This window comes from Pteronotus mesoamericanus, unplaced genomic scaffold (genome assembly GCF_021234165.1).
Source record: "Pteronotus mesoamericanus isolate MK-2021 breed Mesoamerican mustached bat unplaced genomic scaffold, CSHL_Meso_final contig_20, whole genome shotgun sequence".
NCBI classification, from domain to species: domain Eukaryota; kingdom Metazoa; phylum Chordata; class Mammalia; order Chiroptera; family Mormoopidae; genus Pteronotus; species Pteronotus mesoamericanus.
This window is the reverse complement of record NW_026555085.1, coordinates 66,097,121-66,116,484: the sequence shown is the minus strand read 5'-3', so window position 1 is coordinate 66,116,484 and position 19,364 is coordinate 66,097,121. Positions and strand designations below refer to the sequence as shown.

The 19,364-nt window shown below is 37.9% G+C and overlaps 1 pseudogene; it reads left to right on the top strand.

Moving 5' to 3' along the window:
• The first annotated feature begins 17,989 nt into the window (after window positions 1-17,989).
• LOC129066913 (CWF19-like protein 1) lies at window positions 17,990-18,578 on the top strand (annotated as a pseudogene).
• The last annotated feature ends 786 nt before the right edge of the window (window positions 18,579-19,364 follow it).

The window sequence follows — 19,364 nt, the reverse complement described above, 5'->3', positions numbered from 1 at the left end:
ATGTCACCTCAATAAATTCAATTAAAAAAGACACTAAAGAGACAGGTAGTGGAAAACAAGGGGAAGAGTCTCATTTTTTTTGTTGTTGTTGTCTAGTATTTTTATTTTTGAGTAACGAAAGTATAATTAAACAAAATAATTAATTTAAATTATTAAAAAATTTTAAGTTTGAAGGATTAACATCTCAACGAAGGAAACAAAAAGTAAAGGAAAAAGATCACAAAGCATCCCATTTCATCAGTCCACCCAGAAGGACATGAGGCTAATTCAGAAACCAAGACTCGCCCAGTGACAGAATTAGGCCAAATGCTCATTCTTCACAGAACAAAGAAAGGAGGATCTCTTTTTATGCCCAAACTTATTGCAAATTCCACAACTGCATAGATGGTGAGAAAGATAAAATATGAAAATGAAAGTACATTATCAATTTTTTTGAGAATAAAAATCTCAAACAACTCTCAGAAGTTAAGGCATCAGCATTGAACATTAGTGTGAATATTGAAAATCTTTGTTAACACAATATTAAAGTATTATTGTAATCAATGGGCCTCAAATAGTAAGTAATGTTGTGAACATTTTTTTCCAGTTAAGAAATAATCTTTTCTGAGTTTATTAATTTTGCTTAAATGAGCCCTAGGAAACAGCTGATATTCAGCTACTTATTTCATATATCTATATAACTGGGCAAAAAAATTTTACCTACCTCTTAGATTTTTGTGAGGATTAAATTAGTTAATTCATATAATAGGTTTAACACAGCACCTGGCACTGGCTACACAGTCATTTTGTTTCTTTTAAATTATATTCTCTTATGAGCTGTTACAGTTGTCCCAATTTTTCACCCAGTGCCCCCCCACCACCCAGCATCCTGCACTTCCTCAGACAAACCACATCTCTTTGTTTATGTCCATAGGTCCTGACTGTAAGTTCTTTGGCTACTCCATTTCCTTACTGTACTTTACATCTAGTGGCTATTCTATGACTACCAATTTGCACTTCTTAATCCCTTTGCCTCTTCACTCATTCCCCCATAACCCTGTCCCGTCTGGAAGCCATCAAAACGTTCTCTGTATCCATGATTCTGTCTCTGCTCTTGTTGTTTGTTTAGTTTGTTCTTTAGATTCAATTGTTGATAGGTATGTGTTTACTGCCATTTTATTGTTCATAGTTTTGAACTTATTTTTCTTAAATAAGTCCCTTTAACATTTCATATAATAATGGCATGGTGATGATGAACTCTTTTAGTTCTTTTCTTGTCCGGGAAGCTCTTGACCTGCGATTCTGAATAATAGCTTTGCCAGGTTGAGCAATCTTGGCTGTAGGTCCCTGCTTTTCATGACTTTGAATAGTTCTTGCCAATCTCTTCTAGCCTGCAAAGTTTTTTCTGAGAAATCAGCTGACAGTCTTATGGGAACTTCCCTGTAGGAAACTAACTGCTTTTCTCTTGCTGCTTTTAAGAGTCTGTCTCTATCTTTAACCTTTGGCATTTTAATTATGATGTGTCTTCGAGTAGACCTCCTTGCATCCATCTTGTTTGGGATTCTCTGTGCTTCCTGGACTTGCATGTCTATTTCCTTTGCCAAATTAGAGAAGTTTTCTTTCATTATTTTTTCAAATAGATTTCCAATTCCTCGCTCTTTCTCTTCTCCTTCTGGCACCCCAATGATGCAAATGTTGGAATGCTTGAAGTTGTCCCAGAGGCTGCTTCCACTATCCTCATTTTTTGGATTCTTTTTTCTTCCTGTTGTTCTGCATCGTTGTTTTTTGGTTCCTTATGTTCCAAATCATTGATTTGATTCTTGGCTTCATCCACTCTACTGTTGTTTCCCTGTAAATTGTTCTTTATTTTAATTAGTGTATGCTTTGGTTCTGACTTGATCTTATCTGTGCTGCTGAGGTCCTCACTGAGGTCCTTGAGCATCCTTATAGCCATTGTTTTGAACTCTGTATCTGATAGATTGCTTATCTCCATTTTGTTTAGTTCTTTTTCTGGAGTTTTGATCTGCTCTTTCATTTGGGCCATGTTTCTTTGTGTCCTCATTTTGACAGCCTTTTTGTGTTTGTTGCTATGTATTACGTAGAGCTGCTATGACTCCCTGTCTAGGTAGCACAGCCTAATGTAGTAGGTGTCCTGTAGGATACAGTGGCTCAATCTTCCTTATCATCCAAGCTGGGTACTCAAGTTGCGCCCTTTGTGTGGTCTGCGTATACCCTCCTCTTGTAGTTGAGCCTTGATTGCTGTTGGCAGGTCAATGGGAAGGATTTACCCATGCCAGCCAGCTCTAAGGAATGCCTACCACCACTTACCATGAACCTCTGCATTTCATGGAAGATTTGCTGTACAAGGGCAGTGTGGTGGTGCTCCACCATGGTCTTAGCTTTCCATTGGGTATATGGGCTCAGGGGTTCCCTGTGTGGTGCAGACCAAGGTCAGCCCCCATCTGTGCGTGCCTGGGGCCACCCTTTCTGACTTATAAAACAATCTGAGATGACTTCTCTTGTGCTGGGCTTAGAGGTTCCCAGGTGAAGCCAAACAGTGATCCAAAGCTGGTTGCTGCTAGTGCCAGTGCTGGGACAACTTAGCTAGAGATGCACTGAAGCTGGTTGTTGCTTGTTCAAGATTAGGAGGTTATGAAGCATGAGCCAAGACCAGCCATTCATATGGAAAAGCAGTGTGGGTGGGCTCATAAATTGGGTAAAAGATGAAGTCTCTGGGGATCTCCAGAATGGGACAGTGTTAGCCAGGTTGATGAAGAATCAGATAAGGCACTTGCTTGCCTGTGCTCTATGCTGGGAGGGCTCATAAAAGGGATAATGACCTCTGCTCACTTTATAGTAGAGATCCTTAATAATTAATATATATTATACTTAAAATTCATTTCTTAAGACTTAAAACTTTTATGCTTCAGTAGTTTATATTATTGTATCTACACTTCAATGCCATTTTGTTAGTCATGTTTATGATTCACTTAAGGCTGACTCTTCAGGAATAAAAACTCTGGACAGTATATTGTTCCTGTGGGAAACTGCCATCTACTTGAAAGTGATTCACTGTAAGATGTGGATTCCACACTGCATTGTGGTGAGAATCTGGGACTTTTTATCTGCTTACATCTAAACATACTGAGGTTCACCCACGAACAGACTTCACATGAAAGATCCTATGGGAAAGAAGAGAGAAAACAACCATAATGCAGCAGTCTTCAATGCTGAGAGAAAAACAGAAAAAAATAGTAAAGAAGGAAAAAGTTATCTGAAAGCCAGGAAAATAGAGGGAGAAAAAAAATTTAGAGACATGCAGATTGGGTGATGGGTAAGAGAAAAAAATATTTCCAGGGAAACAACTTATATATCCACAAAAAAATTAGTTTACTTTTTTGGAAAACACCTACCCAAGAACTTTTCTATTTTTAAAATTATTTCTATTAATTTTCATAATCACTTCTTACTCATGTCACTTTGTTTTATAACACCACATACATATCAGTTTAGAAAGCTACAAGAGAAAAAAGAAAGACATGAGGAAAAGGTGAAGTGAATGAATGGATACCATGTGTTGGGCACTGTGCAAAATGGCATAATGATAAATGTAGTAGGTACATGTTACATATGAAAAAGGAAAAACAAACAAAAAATTGAAAAAATTCTAACTAGTTGAATTGATAAGGAATGAAGCATGCAGCTCATAGATATTTACAGGACTTACTGATTTTTATTTTTGTTGTAATCCCAATGTTTTAGTGGCACATTTGAGAAGAAAGGCATGTGGCTAGAACCCAGTTGATGTGTATGTGCAGGGTTACTATTAATATGTACACAACTTTCATTTGATGGAAAGTCTGTCAATAGTAAAATATCCTAATAGAATAGTCTCACTCAAATATGTCAACATGGATTGAATACCATACATTGTCCTTTATTTTGCTTAATCTGTTTTACCTGATCAACTAGGGACCATCTTATTTCCATTTTCTCTCTTTCTCTCTCTCATTTTCCTTCTTTATTCTAGATAATTCATCTCCCTTTTTGGCCTAGTCATATTTCTTCTCTTTATACCACCACACAAGTTCTATAGAATGGATGTGTCATAAAAAGATTAGCACATGAAATATGGTAGATTGGTATAGCACATTCACACACAGTCTGCTTTGAGGATCCGTACAGATAGTTTGGTCAATTCCATAATACTCAGAATGTTCCTGTTCTTGGAGAATAAATGTTATCTCTGATGGTGTGATTTAGACATCTAATTTGGTGAGCACAGGTTCCTCATTATCTCTTGATCATTGTCATTATGGTGCTGTGCTTTATTTCCAAATCATGTACCCTACCTTAGGCTACTACAGAACAAGCAAATTTCATGTAATATAGGTAATATACACCCAGTCTCCCAAAAATTCCTAGCAGGGAATCTAGCCTAGAATGGGGATTTAAAATCACAGATAATCCCACAACTTTACAGAACACAATTGTTAAATTTTCCTCCCTAAGGCTATTGTGTTGAGGCCATAGAGGAGACAGACACTGATTGGCTTCACTTTGGGGTTTATTTTTGAGCATGAAGGTAGTGTGTGCTTCACATTCTCCTGGGAATGGTCCCACTCAACCATAGGAAAGGAAATCACAAGTTTGGAAGGTCAACTGCCTGCTAACCATTGGGGAGGGGTTGTGTGGAGTGGGAAATGGCTGAGACCAAAAGAAGAGAATAACAATGGGCTAAGTTTTTCTCCTTCTGATTCCTAGAAGCTATTCACATAAAAGCTACCTTTACATTGTGATGTATAAACTTTAAAAATTCTGTGGCTCATATTTTTAAATTTCTCAGAGAATGATAGCAATATATTTTTAGTGCCTAACACAATATATCTTCTCACCTATTATTTTTATTTGATTCTCATAACAATCTTATAAATTGTTACTTATTCTTTATTATGGGAGAGGAGCAAAGACTGAGAAACTGTGATGCTCCCAAGTCTATAGAGTAAATCAACAATTTTCGTTAGAACCTAATATGTGTCAGGCATGATCCCATTCAGTAAGGGTAAAGTCCAGATGGGGACTAAAGCTTTAGAATTCTAGTTTTCCTAACTTGTCTTGGTCCCTGGAGCCTCACCACCTGATAAGTATAGTTGATAGAACTCTTCTTGAGATTCCAAGCACATTTCTTTCAACCTAGGTAAAATTTCCCCTTCTTCCCAATTAAGGCTTATTCATAGAGCTGTTTTTTATTTTTATCTGTTATTTGACTTATTAGAATGTAAACTCCCTGAGAACAGGAATCATTTTTGCTTTCGTTGTTTTTATTTTATGAAGCCTGTCCAGAAGAAGTCTAACCATTTTTATATAATGAGAATGGTTTGCACAACATCGATATAACTGGCAGCCAAGGAGAGTGGACTGGAATGTGCATGCATGAACAATGATGACTTCACTGTACTAGTCAGTGGGGGCGGTAGATGTCACTGAGTGAGCAAATGTACTGTGGCTGTCGCATTCAAAATGACTGAGAGAGTACAGCAACCAATCTGCATCAAATTTTGCATTAAGCTTGAACATTCATCCACAGAAGCTATTCAGATGATTCAGGAGGCTGCAGCTATGGGCAGCTGGTGATTAACAGCTTCACTATGACAATGGTCCTGCTCATGCATCATGGCTCATGCAATTTTTTTGAGAAACATCAAATTAACCAGGTGACTCAGCCCTTCTCCTCACATAGCCCAGATTTGACGCCCTGCAACTTCTGGCTTTTCTCAAAACTAAAATCACCTTTGAAACGGAAGAGATTTCAGACTGTTGATGAGAGTCAGGAAAATACAGCAGGGCAGCTCATGGTGACTGGGAGAACTGTGTGGGGTCCCAATGTTCCTACTTTGAAGGGGAGTGAGGCACAATTGTCTTATGTACAATGTTCTTTGTATCTTCTTCAATAAATTCCTCTATTCTTCATAGAACATGGATGGATACTTTCTGGACAGACCTTGTATTTTATAGCATCCATGGTGCAGTTTTGCTCACACAAATTATGCAATATAAAATTTCTGTGATTATATAAAGTTCCACAAGTATAATCTTTAGCCTGTGGGTAATTTTAAAGTAAATCATCATTTTTTAGGGGAGGGAATGAAAATTAGCTTGAGCTGCACTTTCCCATGCACTTAATTATATTACTTGATTAATATTCAGTTCTGAAGCATAAATGAGGCGACAGTAACATAGTTGTCACTATATGTGAAGCAAATATAATCTTAATCATACAAATAGAGTTAAATTATTTTAAACATTCGGGCTGTACTCTGCCCCTGTTGATATACATTGTGTGTGTGTGTGTGTGTGTGTGTGTGTGTGTGTGTGTGTGTGTGTGAGAGAGAGAGAGAGAGAGAGAGAGAGAGAGAGAGAGAATGTACTACTAATTAAATCCAGAAGTGGAAAGAATGGGAACTAGGGACAGGGAGGCTGCAGCATTTTTTTCATCCAAAGCAATCTCAACTCAACAGCAAAACTTTATGAGAGAGTCCAGTTTTCTGAGTGAGCTAATGAGCTCACCCTTCCTTTTTACTTTTCTTTCCAAATTGCACAGCTGAAACACATTGTTAATAGAAACATCCTGTTAGGTCAGTGATTCACACACCCTATCTATTAGTTTTTGTTCCTAACATGCCATTTTAACTGTTAAACCTTTGGGAAAATTAACATGACATTCCAAACATAGTCCCCAGAGTTTCATATGTTAACACTCAGTTGCAGAAAGTTTCTGAGTTATGTGTAATTACTGCACCCAAAGGGGTCGTGACAAAATTTCAGGTATTTCCTGTCCACACTCTGCACCTCAAACTGTTACATACTTAGAGCCAGGAAGCCTGATTCCAGAACATACACCAACAGAATTTGGGGTTTGAGAGATCTAAAATAAACATTCTGAGTGTGTGTGTACTGGGATGAAAAGCTAGGAAGGGAGGGGAAAAAGAAGCACAAAAAAAAAAGCCATTATATGAAAACTCATTTAAAATAATAAAATTTAAAAAATACATTGAAAATATAATTTGAATATTCAGCTACTGTTAAAATGAATAACTACATCTATGCATCAATAAGGGTAGATTAAATACAAAATTGGTGTAAATAAAATTCCAAGCTGTACAAAAGTATTTAGCAATGATATCCTGTAAGTAAAATTTAAAAATACCAAAATTGTATATGAATACATATTTGTGTAATATGATTATTTTTAAATGCCTGAAGATATACACATGCACACGTCCCCCCCAATGAATTCGGGTTCATGATTTTCTGGTGGAAGGAGAGGTATTTAATAAAACTCAGGAAAGATGAATTTAGTTTCAGTAATTTTTTTCTTTGAGTGAAGAAGATGAGTGTCACATATGACAGACTAATAATATTTTAAAATTATAAGAGGGCTTTCATAGGCAGTTGTTCTATTATTTTCTATGTATATATACTGAGACAGGAAATAAATTAAAATTCACAAAATAGAAAATATATTAAAATTCACAAAACAATGAATTTTAAATCTTTAACACAATTTATATATTGAGAAAACCAAAGGTAATAAAATTTGGGGGATTTAAGGTGTTCATTAAAAAAATAAGTAATTGATTTCATTTAAGTGTTCTGATACCATTTCAGTAATTTAAGGCATGACAGTATTTTCTTTAAAAATATTCACCACTTCTGGTCAAGATGGAGGCATGGGTAAACATGGCTGGCCTTCTCACACAACCACATCAAAATTACAATTAAACTACAGAACAACCATCACTCAGAACCATAAGAAATCAAATTGAATGGAAGCCTGACAACTATGGAACTAAAGAAACCACATCTATCCAGGCTGGTAGGAGACACAGAGATGCAGAACAGTCTGGTCCTTTACTCACATGTGGTGGATAAAAATTCAGGAGTGTATCTCCGGAGCAAGGGGTACCAGCCCCATATCAGACACCCCAACCCAGGATTCCAGTGCCAGGAAGATAAGCCCCTATAATTTATGGCTGTAAAAACCATCAGGGTTTGAGTCAGTGAAAGGAACTACTGGATTCCCAAGCAGTTCCTCTTATAGGGTCCACACATGGACTTACTTAGACTCACTCTATCTGAGCTCCAACACCAACTTAGTAGCTTAAAAGACACCAGTGGCTTATGGGGAGGAAATGAAGTGTCTGGAATTAGGGCAAGAGCTGGGGGACAGCTTTCTCCTAAGCAGAAAGGCAGGCAGAGGCCATTTTTCCTCTTCTGAGCTCTCCACCCAGAGAGCAAAAGAGCCAGCAGGTGGGGACCATATCTGAGACTCCATCAACCTGGCTCACATGGTTTGCTCTACCCTGGTGAATCCCTGAGGCTCTGCCTCACCCATCTTACAGCCCACCCAAGCTGTTAATGATGGCTTTTCCATATTAATGGCTGGTCTCAGCTCAGGCTTCCTATCTTTCTAAATGCTCTCAAACACACAACAGCCAGCCATAGCAAGATGCCAGCCCTGCACACCTGGCTAAGCAACCCCAGGCCCAGTACTAGTAGCAACCAGCTTTAGATCATAGTTTGACTTCACCTGGGAACCTCCAAGCCCAGCACAAGTAGCAGCCACCTGCAGATTTCTTTGTAGCTGAGGCTGGGTAGTCCTGGGAGAAACAGAGGTGGTGGTTGAACCTGGTCTACCATACCCAGGATCCCAGAGCTGGCACACCCAGTGGACAGCTACAAACTATCTTAGAACACCACTATCCTGCCCCTGAAAAATTGATCCTCCATGAAATGCAGAGGTTCATGGTAAGTGGTGGTAGGCATTCCTTAGAGCTGGCTGGCATGGGTAAATCCTTCCCATTGACCTGCCAACAGCAATCAAGGCTCAACTACAAGAGGAGGGTATACTCAGACCACACAAAGGGCGCAACTTGAGTACCCAGCTTGGATGATAAGGAAGATTGAGCCACTGTATCCTACAGGACACCTACTACATTAGGCTGTGCTACCTAGACAGGGAGTCATAGCAGCTCTACGTAATACATAGCAACAAACACAAAAAGGCTGTCAAAATGAGGACACAAAGAAACATGGCCCAAATGAAAGAGCAGATCAAAACTCCAGAAAAAGAACTAAACAAAATGGAGATAAGCAATCTATCAGATACAGAGTTCAAAACAATGGCTATAAGGATGCTCAAGGACCTCAGTGAGGACCTCAGCAGCACAGATAAGATCAAGTCAGAACCAAAGCATACACTAATTAAAATAAAGAACAATTTACAGGGAAACAACAGTAGAGTGGATGAAGCCAAGAATCAAATCAATGATTTGGAACATAAGGAACCAAAAAACAACGATGCAGAACAACAGGAAGAAAAAAGAATCCAAAAAATGAGGATAGTGGAAGCAGCCTCTGGGACAACTTCAAGCATTCCAACATTTGCATCATTGGGGTGCCAGAAGGAGAAGAGAAAGAGCGAGGAATTGGAAATCTATTTGAAAAAATAATGAAAGAAAACTTCTCTAATTTGGCAAAGGAAATAGACATGCAAGTCCAGGAAGCACAGAGAATCCCAAACAAGATGGATGCAAGGAGGTCTACTCGAAGACACATCATAATTAAAATGCCAAAGGTTAAAGATAGAGACAGACTCTTAAAAGCAGCAAGAGAAAAGCAGTTAGTTTCCTACAGGGAAGTTCCCATAAGACTGTCAGCTGATTTCTCAGAAAAAACTTTGCAGGCTAGAAGAGATTGGCAAGAACTATTCAAAGTCATGAAAAGCAGGGACCTACAGCCAAGATTGCTCAACCTGGCAAAGCTATTATTCAGAATCGCAGGTCAAGAGCTTCCCGGACAAGAAAAGAACTAAAAGAGTTCATCATCACCATGCCATTATTATATGAAATGTTAAAGGGACTTATTTAAGAAAAATAAGTTCAAAACTATGAACAATAAAATGGCAGTAAACACATACCTATCAACAATTGAATCTAAAAAACAAACTAAACAAACAACAAGAGCAGAGACAGAATCATGGATACAGAGAACGTTTTGATGGCTTCCAGATGGGACAGGGTTATGGGGGAATGAGTGAAGAGGCAAAGGGATTATGAAGTACAAATAGGTAGTTACAAAATAGCCATGGGGATGTAAAATGCCCTATAGGAACTGGAATACTCAATGAACCTACACATGACCCATGGACGTGACGAATTGTATGGGGATACATGAGGAGGGGTGCTATGTGGAGGGGGACAACAGGGGGAAAATAGGGACAACTGTATTAGCATAATCATAAAATGTAATTTTAAAAAAGAAAAAAAGGAATGCATATATGAGGGGGAACTCCCCCAAAATAGAATTATCTTCTCAAGGGAGGGCCCCTTGTAGTACAGGTTTTCCCAGCTAGGTGGATATTCTAGGAACCCACCTGTATCATTGCACTAGCTAATGTTGTTGTGAGAGGCTGCATTCGGCTTCAGTAAATTTTTTTGAAGACTTGCAACACATTTCACCATTTCATGATGGGTTATATACCAGTGCTCCTGCATGTATGTGCTGAAGATTCAGAAGTTTTTGATCAAAAAAGGCATGATACCCATGCCCCATCCTCTTTATTCACCCAATCTTGCCCCTAGCAAACGTTTTTTTGTTTTCCTAGATGAAAAAAAAAGTCCTCAAAAGCGAACATTTTGCTGATGTGGAAGAGGTGAAACAAAAAATAGCAGAAGCACTAAAATGCATCAAAACTGACAAGTTCAAAAACTGTTTTGAACAGTGAAAAAATGTCTTGACTTCTGGCCAAGATGGAGGTGTGGGTAGATATACTCCATTTCCTCGCACAACCAAAGAAGGATAATGACCAATTTAAAAACAAAAAACAACCAAAACTGCCAGAAAATTGAATTGAGTGGAAGTCCAACAGCCAGAAGTTTAAGAAAAGCATTCATCCAAACTGGCTGGAGGTGTGGAGATGGACAGCTGAGGTGGAGAAAATGCGCTGCAAGACACTGGCTGGTGGACCGGGTGGTCCCATATGTGCATGCAGATAGTCAGGAGGAACAACGGGGGAGTGACACAGACTGGGAAACCCAGGGTTCCAGTGTGAGGAAAGAAAACTTCAAAACCTCTGAATATAAAAACCAGTGCGGGTTGTGGTGGTGAAAGAAACTGCCAGTCTCACAGGAGACTGTCCGTTGAAGGGGCTCATGGGGACCTAGAATGTATACAAGCCCACCAACTAAGAAATCAGCACCAGGGAAGCACCTTAAAGGGCTCCATACACTTGTGGGCAGAGGGTAAAGTGACTTAAAGTGGAGCAAAAGCCGAGCAAGTGGCATTGTTCCCTCTCTGACCCCTCCCCCATATACAGCACCACAATGCAGCAGAGCAGGTTGCCTACTCTGGAAAATACCTAAGGATCCACCCCTTACAATGTAACAGGTGTGCCAAGACAAAAAAATATGGCCCAAGTGAAAGAACAGATCAAAACTTCAGAAAAAGAACTAAGCAATGAGAAGATAGCAAACCTATCAGATGCAGAGTTCAAAACACTGGTAATCGGGATATGCACAGAAATGATCGAGTACAGATGCAAAATAGAGGAAGAAGGGAAGGCTATGCAAAGTGAAATAGAGAAAATATACAGGGAACCAATAGTGAAGGCAAGGAAACTGGGTCTCAAATCAATGATTTGGAACAGAAGGAAGAAATATACATTCAACCAGAACAGAATGAAGAAACAAGAATTCAAAAAAATGAGGAGAGGCTTAAGAACCTCTGGGACAACTTTAAATGTTCCAACATCTGAATCATAATGGTGCCAGAAGGAGAAGAGGAAGAGCAAGAAATTGAAAACTTGTTTGAAAAAATCAGTAAGGAAACTTCCCCATCTGGTGACGGAAATAAACATGAAAGTCCAGGAAGCTCAGAGAGTCCCAAAGAAGTTGGACCCAAGGAGGAACACACCAAGACACATCACAATTAAATTACCCACGATTTAAGATGGGGGGGGGGGGTCTTAAAACCAGCAAAAGGAAAGGAGACAGTTACCTACAAAGGAATTCCCATAAGACTATTAGCTGATTTCTCAAATGAAGTCTTACAGGCAAGAAAGCGCTGGAAAAAAGTATTCAAAGTCATGAAAGGTAAGGACCTACATCCAAGATTACTCTATCCAGCAAAGCTATCATTTAGAATGGAAGGGCAGATAAAGTACATCCCAGATAAGGTCAAATTAAAGGAGTTCATCATCACCAAGCCCTTATTACAAGAAATGTTAAAGGGACTTCTAAGAAAAAGAAGATAAAAACTATGAACAATAAAATGACAACAAACTCATAACAACCCAAATGAACCTAAAAAAACAGAAACAAAAAACAAACTAAGCAAACAACTATAACAGGAACAGAATCACAAAAATGGAAATCATATGGAGGGATATTAGCAGGAATGGGTATAAGAAAGGGCGGGGAAGTACAGAGAATAAGAAGCATAATTGGTAGGTACAAAACAGACAGGGGGAGGTTAAGAACAGTATAGAAAATGGAGAGCCAAAGAAGGTATGAGTATGACCCATGGACATGAACTAAACCGGTGGGATAGCCAATGCTGGAAGAAGGCGGGGTACAAGGCTGAGGAGGATGAATGGGAGAAAAAAATGGGACAACTGTAATAGCATAATCAATAAAATATACTTTATTTTTTAAAGATTGTATTTATTTATTTTTAGAGAGAGAGGAAGGGAGGGAGAAAGAAAGAGAGAGAAACATCAATGTGTGGTTGCCTCTCATGAGCCCTGTATTGGGGACCTTGCCTGAAACCCCGACATGTGCCCTGACTGGGAATCAAATCGGTGACCCTTTGGTTTGCAAGCTGGCACCCAATCCACTAAGCCAATCCAGCCAGGGTGTCAATAAAATATACTTTAAAAAAAGAGAAGAAAAACGTCTCAGTTGGTATATTGCATCAAATGGAGAGTACTTTGAAGGTGATTGACATTTAAACATGTAAGAATAAATACACAATTTTTATAAATAAAATCCATTTATTTTGGGTCCATATATATGTGCATATATGTGTGTGTGTGTGTATGTGTGTGTGTCTGGAGTAATTTACATTCATATATAAGTTACTACTCCACACACACAGAGGTATTAACCAAATGGGGAAAAATTAATCTACTAATCAGGGTAAAAAATGTGTGTGTGTGTGCGTGCACACACATGTGTGTGAGTGTGAGTGTCTTCCTTTAGCTTCTCTGAAAATTTGAAATTAGATACAAATTTAAAGTAAATAAAAAACACATGGCCAGATCAGCACCTCAAATTACCAAAAATCATGGTTTGGTATATCTGTTTTGCCCAGAATTAAGGTTTCCTTGGGTGCAAACTTTCATCACTATAACCAGGAAAGTTCCTAGTAAACCAGGGCAAGTTGGTGACCCTATCCCTGAAGAATATTTACACTGGACTTGGAAGACAGGAGTTTCCTTGCTGTGTTTGTGGAAGCATAAAATCAATAGTATGCATGTTATTTCATCCTAATGGTATTAGGATGAGAAAAGAAGATGTGAATTGTGCTATTAAGAGTGGTTTGGCATGCTGGAATTGTAATTTATTAGATTAAATAATGGAAATAGTTATTTACTATGCACCTTCTTTTTTAAAGAATGACATTTAGCCTTCTTTATAAATGTATAAGTTCAATCATTAAAATAAACATCCAATATGCAAAATTCATTACTTGCATATAAAGAGATTGCCTCCTTACGTGGAAGATTAAAGGAAACCAATTTCCCTCATGCTTCTGTTTAGTATCTAATGAGAGACTTCAAGTTATTTCTCCTGAGATTACTTTTTAGCATTGAACCCAAGGCACAATACCGTAGCTGGCATGCATGATACACTCCTTCTAAAGGGAAAAGAGATGAATAAATATTGTGATTGTATTTTCAAAACACTTTAAAGAGCTTTGATGGTTGAAAAGTCACTTCACTTTTTGTCAACAAATAATGCCAATTTTTCTTTGATCTCAAAAAAATACAAAACAAGCTTTAAGCAAAGTTTTCAGAAGTTAATATATATTTCAGTTGAGACAAAGTTTGGAAAATATAAGCCAAAATCTCATCATATTACTACCATAAATTTAGTATAAACCCCCTTCCTAATATGTGATAAGCTAAATATAAGAAAGAAATCCTGAAAGATTTTTCTACAAGTATGTCTCAGTCAGTGTCTGCTCTGAAAGGCTCCTTCAAAGGAAGTTAGCAAATAGGCTGTTGAGTTTCACAATTATATTTACTCAACACTTCTCCCGGCTGGTCCACAACTACACTTCTCAGACTTTGGGCCAAAACTTCAGGAAAAGTGTTCTTTATTTATCAAATTGTAGTTTTGCTTTTGGGGGCACAACATTGACTAGAGGAAAGTAATTCGGATTTGGAAACCTCAGATTCTTTTTTTTTTTCATTTTAGTTTCACTAATTATTGGTGTTCAGGTGGAGCCAGTGCCATGGCCCTCCAGGCCTGTTTACACACCTGCAAAATCATAATACAGTAACACTTGACTTACCCACCTCACAATGTTTTAAATATCTATTGTAAGAATGTATAAAAATAATTTGCAAACATCAGTTGAGATTTTTTAGATAGTTCACATATCACCCAAAATATTTTATAACAATTTTCACTCCTTGTAGTGTTTTTATTTTATCTGTTCTTGTTACAGAATAACTATATCTAAGAACAAAGATTTTTAAAAAATTTTTTTGCATAAGAACAAAGATTGGACTGTTTGAGAATTCATGTATATAGCTATAAGAGGCAAACTGTGACTCTCCTTAGTGAGGTGGACAGCAAGTGTTCCACAAAAAGGGATAAACTGGAGACCTTCAACAATAAGTTCTTGCCTTTTCTAAGGCAATTACTCCCAGGAAGGCAGCTCTGGCTCTACTGAGAGCAACAGCTCCAAGGTGACTGCTGTGGCAGTACCACCCAAGCAAAGACAGTCTACATAACTCCCATTGTTTGCTCCCTAGAGCTCTCAATGCAAAAATGACAAAGCTGAAGCTCTCTTACTTCACACACAACATGAGAAGGCAGGGTTCTTTGGAAAAAACAACAATGCTGGGAAAAATAGAAAGCAACTAATAAAAGAGGAAGACTAGATATGAAATAGACTGACTCCATAAAAGAAGCAACAGGCAGGAGTCTACAGAGACTCCATAAAAGAAGCAACAGGCAGGAGTCTACAGAAGATGAGCAGGGTTGTTGAGGCAGGACATTGTGGACATCACTCATTCATGGGGCACCAAGTATCCAAGCTGCCTCATTGGCATGTAGCACACAGATGCACGCAGGATGTTTCCTAGTTTCTTTTTTTATTGCATCAACCTTCAAACATATTTTTCCATTAGTATATTACATTTTTATAACAATAGAATCCAAAGCTGTGTATAAGTCCTGCACCCAATTTTGTCTTTTATAAACTCTTTATGTATTATTAAAATATTACATTTTTCCTTACTTAACTCATTTTTGAGTACATTACTTTGATAGACAGTATTGAGAAATGCTCTCATTAACATAAGTTTCCTTTTTAAATTAGAACTCCATTATTGTTGGCAAACTGATATTTTTCAAGGTCAATAATGTATGCTAAGCACCAGCTGCATCAACTCAGATAAGTCTTAGCTTACCTCAGGACACAATTGCCTGAAATGGTTGACTTAATAAATTTACTTATTTACATTAATGTAGTGGTCACATTAATTCCTCAGAGCAGATATTCCACAACTTTAGATATGTTCCAGAACCTTGACAAAGTGATGATATTTCCCTAATGATCATGGGAAACAGAAAAGAACCAACTCAGGCAATTAAACAAAGATACAACAGTTTCATGTTCCTTTTACTACTGAATACAATCTACTTGCACAAAGATGAAAGCGTATATATGTGGCCCTCTTATTGTCTAAGAGAATCTGACTGTTTCATTTGAGATGTTAGGTTACTACAGTTTTCCTAAACTTCAGAACTCAATCCACCTTTTTTCCTCTGGGCATCAATTTTATCCTCAAATTACATATGATCTACAAAGTTGAAGAAAGTTGTAAGTTTGATCCTTTTGCATTGACTTAAGCAGCAAGTTGGAAGTATCAGGCTTACTTTATAAGATTCCCAATGATTAAGCAAAAAATTTATTTACTACTATTAGTTATCTTTTTTTATTAATTGATTATTAATGTTCTTTTCTTTATTTAATTTGAGGGAACTATATGGGTTCAGAACAGAGGAAAAAGAAACTATCTTAACATATAAAGTTTGAAGTTCAGCTTAGAATTCTAAGCTCTTATATTTAGGACAGACTTAAAACTAATTGAATTATTCCTACTTCAAACTCTTAAAAATCTGTGGTATTATAAATAGCTATGATACTAAAGAGTAAAAGAAAGAAAATAATTTTTCTCCCTCTTCAAGAAATGAGCTAGGTCTTGGGGTTCATTGTATTTTTCATCTATATATCTTGGGCACAGAACTTTTATATAGCTATTTGCTAATAAGATTAGTAATCAAATTCTATATCAGATATTTTAACTTTCTTGAATAAAATGAAATGTTCTCTGGAATTCAAAACTCACTCTAAATTAAATTTCTACACTAGCTCATTTGCTTAGAGAATATCTGTGGAATTACCATGATTGAATCAGGTCTGATCAGGAAGAGAACCCAGACCAGGCATTTCAATAGAGGCCACTGGTTGCAAAGGACTAGAAAAAGCTAAAAGACAATCAGGGAACAGTGAGAACACCCAGAGTTTTGCATCAAAACCCAGATATCAGTGTCAGCCAAAAGTTATTCTAGAGCGGGGACACAAAGGAGATGATGTTACCAGAGGCCTGAGAATACAGAACATCCAGACAGAAGCTGGAACCACAGAGGAACAGCCACTCATGGAAACAGGGCCATGGCAAGAATCTGCCCAACAGAAATTGGGACCACAGAAGAAAGGTCTGTCAGAGAGAGATGGAATTATGGACACTCAATCTACACTAGCAATACAGCCCAAACCAAGAAAGAAGGTGAAGAAGCAACATGGCTTCCCTCTCAGAGTCCTCCAATTTCCCAACTTTTGTCTCCCATTAGCCATATCTATCCAGAAAAAAATAATTGGCAAAGAGGGTGTAAAAATCAAATTTGCATGGATCAGGGCCCTGAGACACTGAGCAGAAGAGTAACAAATGCATCTTTGCTTGGAGTTAAGTAGTTATGACTTGAGGGAATTGGGAAATATCTGGAATCATGGACTAAGAAAGAGGTAAGATGTGTAGGTTGGAAAGGTCTATAATGATTTTAACAGCAACATTGTAACAGACAAGAATATTCACATTATTAGAGTTTAAGTTTTATAGCAAAGAACAAAAGTCTCAGGAAATGTTTTACAATATCTACAAGCTCTCAAATCAGTAGGAAATCTTGCTTGTGAAATTGTTGCCAAATTTTTTGTAATAGCAATCACTTATTGAAATCTTATTATGTGCCAGGCACCATGTTTTACATGCATTTTCTTATTTAATCCTCACAAGAGCTCTGTGAAGTGGATAATATCATCTTCGTTTTGCAGATAAAGAGACAGAGGCTAAGAGAGATTAAACAATTTTCTGAGGTCACAGTGGTGGTAAGAAGGAGAGTTGCTATTCAAACTTATGTTTCCTGATCTCCAAACCCTGTCATTGATCACCATATAATTCTGCTCCAGTGGGTTCTGGCCAAATGAGACACTGTGTGTTATTCATAATAGCCTTTTTGGAGCAGATGGCTCTCTCCCACTTCCACAAGTCTGGTTCACAATAATGATGGTTAAAATTAAATAGATACTTTATATCCAACCCACTCACAGAAGATGAAATCATTCCTGCTTATATGACCAATGATTTTTTTTAAAGGCTACCTGTACATTTTTATCATCTCTTTAATCCCCTGTAACTACTCTTTTATTTTGTAAGATGCTTCAGGAGATATGTACATTGAGACAAGGAAGGAAAGATTCATCTACAGGCAGAGTTAGTAAGTCTTCTCTTCACCCAAGGCAGCCTCACAGGCCTCCTCAGCCTCCAGGACCTTGCTGACTTGGCTTGCCAGCACAGAAGTGGGAAAGCACTTGGAGGCCAACATTGGTACACACAGCTACATGACCTGGCCAAAGGAGGCTTATCTCACAACCATGTCCTCACTCTGCCCATTGGGCACAACCAGACAGTGGTGGAGCTTTCAGCAGAGGTGGTGGAAGAGGTGAAGAAGTCTGAGGCTACACTGAGGCATTTCTTTAAGAGTTGAGGGAAATGGTGTGTTCTATTTTAAAGGAATTCTAAGAGCCATCACCTTCAGGTACACGTAATTTCTGTGCCACTCAGCTGCTGCAGTACTGATGACATTAAAGGAGCCATTATTACCTAGGACAACAGATAGAACTGTTAGAAAACAAGGCACTGGCCAGTGAAATCATTCGTAGTATTCCTGAGTGAAGGCAGTGTTGGCTCAGCGAGGAAGAGGAGGAGACCTTGGAGAGACTTTGAGCCCTTTGACTTTGGATGACTAAGGGAAGGGAAGGGCACTGAATGAACTTCACAAGCAGTAGTAGCAGCCTGTTTTCAAAGAAACTGCAGTCTTCCATGGGGACTGTTCCCCTGACTCTTTCTTGTGCATTCCCATGGATCCACCTGAAGCAAGAGGCCTAAGATCAATCTTTTGGGAGAAGTTACATTCTAGAATAAAAATTCTAGTTAAAAACATATCTATTCTCTAGCTCCAAGTACAGCTTGGATTTGTCAACATTTTCAAAAACATCTAAACTATCAAATAAAATCCAAATGATTTTCCATTAAAGAAGTAATAATATGTGATGGGTAGGTGACAAAATGAATTCTGACTTTTTACTTTAAACTAAATTTGAAAGGCATCTGGTTGGATATTTAAGCCTAAAGAGCTTAATTAATTGATTATTAACTTCTGACACACTGTACAGTGTGTATGTGTTCTGTGAGTGTGCTTAGTAAGAAAGGGTGCAGCATATTATTCCAGAATTCTTTCTCAAAAGTGCATAAGGCAATGGCATTATAGAACTTCATTTTTAATAGGTAACAATATTCAGAATAATAAAATATATACCACATACTTAATTTAATCCTTGTATATCCCTATATGACATCCAGGTCACACTGGACATGTTTCACAAAAAAATGTTCCTCAAAAATAGTAAAGAGAGGAGTATCATTCTTCAGTTGTATCCATTGCACATCATGAAAGTGTATTTTCTATCTATGAAGCCAGCATGGTTCTGGGTGAACGTTGCTCATCAGGAATTCACGTGTATTACCTGTG